The sequence below is a fragment of the Lissotriton vulgaris genome, chromosome 4_1, assembly GCF_964263255.1.
Source record: "Lissotriton vulgaris chromosome 4_1, aLisVul1.2, whole genome shotgun sequence".
NCBI lineage: Eukaryota > Metazoa > Chordata > Amphibia > Caudata > Salamandridae > Lissotriton > Lissotriton vulgaris.
The window spans coordinates 542,834,431-542,839,813 of record NC_141691.1 but is presented as its reverse complement, the minus strand read 5'-3'; positions in this window follow the sequence as shown (position 1 = coordinate 542,839,813).

The window sequence follows — 5,383 nt, the reverse complement described above, 5'->3', positions numbered from 1 at the left end:
GAAGGACTTGACCAACCAGTGGCCTTCATCAGCAGACGTCTCCTGGCCCGAGAACAGCGCTGGAGCACCATCGAGAGGGAGGCCTTCGCAGTGGTGTGGGCCCTCAAAAAGCTCCGGCCTTATCTCTTTGGTACCCACTTCCGGGTGCAGACAGATCATCGGCCCCTGCAGTGGCTGATGCAGATGCGGGGGGAAAACCCAAAACTATTGCGTTGGTCCATCTCCCTGCAGGGGATGGACTTCACTGTGGAACATCGACCTCGGCAAGACCACGCCAACGCAGATGGCCTGTCACGCTTTTTCCGCCTCGACGAGGAGAGTCCCCAAGAGGATGGGTGACTCTCCCCGCCTTCAGCTGGGGGGGGACGCATGTTGGACAGGCCACGTGAAGTGCTTGCTCCCTCCCTGATGACAAGGCCCGAGCCCGGCCCTCCAGGTATAACCCACAGTAACCACCCGCTCCCCGTCTCATACGGGACCCCTGCCCCCGAACATCCCTGCATCATGGGCCCAAATCACTACCGGCCCCCTCGCCCGGCCTGGGCGCCATCTTGGACATTGCACCACGAGGCCGCGTGGCCTCCGATCGACCCTAACCCTGGGCCTGGCCAGGCCCCGACATCCCGGCACCACCATCCACCCAGGAGGTGAACGGACCACTTGGCAGGTCAACGGGAGAAAGAAGTGTCGATGGCTCTCCCCCGCCAGGTGCCGATCGCCCCCCAGCTCCCCCGGGCGCTGGCTCCACCCCCCTGCTGGGTGTCTGGACTCCCTCATCCCGGACCTCCCGACCTCCAAGTGCGAGGGTCCGGACATCAAAGGGCGCCAGACCTATAACTGGGGCAGCTCCAGAGCAGGAAGGCAGTTGTATCCTGGAGTCGAGAGACGCAGTGAAGAACTCATCCTTGACGGACTACTGGCGCTGCCGTAGCCCTGCCTTGCGAACTATCGTCTTGCCTGCCGGCGCTGCCGCAACCTTCTGAAGCCTTCATCCTCGTCGGGACCTGCTGGCGTGGCCGCGGACCGTTTGTAACTACCACCTTCTCAGGACCTGCTGGCTCCGCCGCGGCCCGATCATCTAGAACGCCGAGCTCGAGGATTGTGAGCTATCCATCTTATCATCGCATCTACCAGATTGGTAACGAGACTGTCCCGCTACCCCTTCTCCCCAAACCAAGAGACTAGAATCGAGGGGACCCCTGAGTCCAGACCTCCTTGTACCATTCCACCGTACTTAACGAATTGCTTATAAAGAACGTTAAACCTTATTTCTGTGTGGTGTACCTCTGTGGGGGGGGAAGTTACTCGTCTGTACGATCGCTGGAGACGGCTCTCCCCGGAGACCTCTCCCCTTGTCCTCGGCCGACCCTCCCGGTCCGTCTAACAGTCTGCCTCAAAATTAAATAGGACTGTGCTTCATATTTTTCCCATTTTTTCAATAGCCGAGATATTTTCTTGATTGTAGGACACTCAAGGTCAGTGGTCTTTAAACTTATTGACACCCCGACTGCTGTGTATAAGAATAGAAAAAAAAAAAAATCACCCCGCCTCAATTTTTCACAATTATTCTTTTAAACTATCAAAGTTTAAATATGTCTGAACATAATTAAACGTTGCACTTAAGTTCTGTTACCCCTTTTTCACATACTCCCACTCAGGATATAAACATGGCCGGACTGGTCGAAGCGAGCACAGGGCTTTTCCCTGGTGGGCCGCCAGGGTGCCAAGCTGCAATATCGGCCCCTGCTGCAGTGTTTTCCATGCGCGCCACTGCCCCCCAAACACCCCCCCCTCTCTCTCGAGCGCCTGCCACCACCCCCCCCCCCCCCTTTCAGTGACAGCATCATGAAAAGTAGGCAGGGATGTTGCTTTTCTAGGTTTGTGCCGCCCTTGATCAACACAGCCTTCCATCACTGGTTGAACAGGGAGTCCGCGGCTAGAGAGGTTATTGATTGGGAGTCTGCACATCTTGTCTCCTGGAGAGCACGAGGGAGTCAAATTAGAGGTTAGTCGGGCTTTCCAGATCTCTCAATGTGATGCAAGTTGGTAAACTGTATGATAAGCGCATGAATATACAATACAGCACAGCACACAGTCACACACTACACCAAGGAACGGTCTCTTTGGAGAGCAGTGAGTGGCAACACCACCACAGAGGAAACTATCATAAGGGTGGGAAAAGGGATCAAAAAGGAAACCAGAACTGTGCCCCCCCCCCCCCTTTTTTGTTTCATCACATTCCACTTCCCTCAAATGTACACATTAACGTAGAGGGCGTAACAGCAAAGGGCCTTTGGGCGGCCCATCTGAAATGTGATATCCCATCTGTTTGCTCTTTCTGCATGTGGAAAGAATCCACAAAACACGCCCGGGAATGCCAAAAGGTAGACGGAGCCGTTTTAAGTATGTCCGAGTGACTGAGGCAAGCACTGAGAGGCTGAGCTACTCTGTCAAACTGACATCACAAAACCATCTTTGTCCGTGGATGGGCATCTCCAGGCAGAAAACAGTAAATATAACTTGGAAATTCTAGGATACATTACTGTTTAATGTACTTTACCTAAACATTCTTGGTTCTTTAAGACAAACATCATATTGGAATGGATACTGCGTTACATGTTGCCTCGATGGGACCGATTCCCAAACATATCGGTTGGAATAAGTGTAGTCCCTCCGGCTTACTCCCGGAGCGTAGGAGTACGCCTGTAGTACTTTCAGAATATGTCATTCCAAAGTCTTTGTAAATCACGCCCAAAATGTTGAACTGCAGCAGGGCCACAGCGAATATTCATAGTTCGTTCAGAAAGAGTGCCTGTTGCAAAAACTTGGATAGGCAACACTTTACATGTACGTATGCAAATCTGAAGCGAACCCCGACCCAGAGCGCGAGGCACTGGCGGACGCCGGCTCAGGTCCTTTCCTATGCCACGTTCATGGATCACACTGATGAGCATTTTAAAATAGACCGGCGGAACATAACATTGGTGCCCAGTAATCCGGAGGCATATTCATGATACACGTGTATTGTGCCAGAGGGAACGGCGGCCCATGCAGCTCCTAGGGCCTGATAGAGATACCACTCAAAAGCCTTAATACAGAACGTCGAAAACGCATTGATTGTTTTTTGGGAAGGCACATTTGCCAGTCGACTACTCAAGAAACTTTCAACTCAGTAGAGACTTCAGAAAATGGTCACAACCCATTAAGTCCAGGGTATCTACCATAAGTGTCTTTAGGAGCACATGAAAAGACGATAATGATGACAGCCCTGAAAGTATAAAGTTAAGGGTTCTATATCAGGGCCATCACCAGTTTTAATGTAAAGTTTTCCGAGTGCTTTTTTAAGTGTGTGCTTTTTTGCCAAGCTGACTTTAAAGAGCGTCCTGTTCTTTTGTAATGGTGATGGGTGTTAGTCACAAATAATGTACGGAAATTTGTGACAAAATATACTGTTATGTATAAGTTAATAAAACATGCTTTTATACATTTACCTAACCTGCAGTGTGATCACATTTACTGGCACATGCACTAGACAGTGACTATGATGGAAACTTGTAGGCCTAGAGGCCTAGAGCTGGTGAAAATCTTTGTGGGAATATGATTCTTTACAGTAACCATGCTTTGTGAGAGTTCCACTATCTCTTAATACATAAAGGCAGGGCTGGCTTTAGCCTTAATGGCGCCTGGTGCTTAATTTTTTGGAGGCCCCTCCCCTTGACCTCCTTTTTAACAGATTCCCTCACTACCACCCTCCAACGGTGCCCCTCATCTCACCTTGGCTTCCCTCTCATATACATAGATTTATTATATAGTGCTCAATCCAATGTAGACTGTTAAACTGCTTTACATCAAAAATATATTATACATAAAAAGTCATACAGGTGTGTAAATCAATGTATAGTATATGTTACTTAAGATAATGAGGAATACAATGTGTAGTAGTCACATCCCATCCATGCTGGTAGGCATTATATGTTAAGAGTGCTTGGTCTGGAGAAATGAAGGGGCAGATTCTTATGTTATGTTATGTCATGTATTGTTATGATATGTTCTGTTATGTTGATATGCTATGAGGATTTATAGAGCGTGTTTTTCACCGAAAGGGTACCCAGGCGGTGGAGTAGATGAGTAGGCCGATCAAGCTCCTGGTCGAAAATCCAGGTCTTCTGTTACTTTTGGAATTCGAGAAAGGAAGGTGAGGTCCTGAGGTGGGGTGGAAGGTTGATCCAGGACTTGGCAGCGATGTAGGAAAATAAACGTCCTCCTGATTTGCTCCTGCAGATGTGAGGTAGTGAGTGAGGAGGATTGAGGCTGAGCACCGTTGAGGGGTGATTTTTTGGAAGTTGAGTCAGTAGTTGAGGCAGGCAGGTTCGAGGAGGTGTAGGACTTTGTATGTGTGGGTGAACAGTTTGAATTGGCATCGCTTCTGGATTGGTAGCCAGTGTAGCTCTCTGAGGAGGGGTATGATGTGTGCACTGCAGGGGATGTTGAAGATGAGTCTGGAAGTGACATTATGGGTGGTCTGGAGTCCTTGTAAGAGTTGATTTGAGATGTTGGTATAGTCCAGTTTGCTGGTGATGAGGGCCTGGGTGACTCTAGTGTCAGTGGGGAGTCTTGTTGCTGAAGAGCATACATCTGATTGCATCTGTTAGACATTGGGTTTCTGGTTGACTAGGGTATGCACATAATTCAGGCAGAGCCCACCACTCTAGTCAGGGTAAGGAAGTTACACACACACACACAACAAAACCCCCTTGGTAGCTTGACAGAGGAGTCAGGCTTATCCCAGAGGCACACACACATCAGTTACACACTAGGTACACCACAAAAGAGAATCCACATCAGGTTACATAAAAATAACGTGTATATTGTATATAAAATAACCCTGGGCGAAGGACTTCGCTACGCCCCTGGAGTGTGTGTAGTGTTGCCTACTTCGCCCTTTGCAAAGTAGGCGTAGCAGGCAACACTACGCCCACTCCGTGGGCGTAGCGAAGTTGCCCGCCACCCGCCTCCCTCCCGCCCGGGGCTCCCTCTGCTCGCTCGCCGCCGCCGCCATCTTGGATACCAATGCGCATGCGCGGCCACCCACGCATGCACATTTCTCGTGAGAAATGCGCATGCGCGGGCGGCCGTGCATGCGCATTGGTATCCAAGATGGCGGTGGCGCGAACGAGCAGAGGGAGCCCCGGGACGCAGCAGACAAGGTAAGTGCCTTTGATTTACTTTTAGTTCTTGAATTTACAAAAATTAGGTATGTAGCGGAGGGGGGCAGGCGGCGCGTAGTGGGGCTATGCGAAGTGCGTAGGTGGGCGTAGTTTCTTGCCCACTTTGCATAGCTTCGCGTAGCCCCACTACGCATACTACGCCCAGGGTTAATATA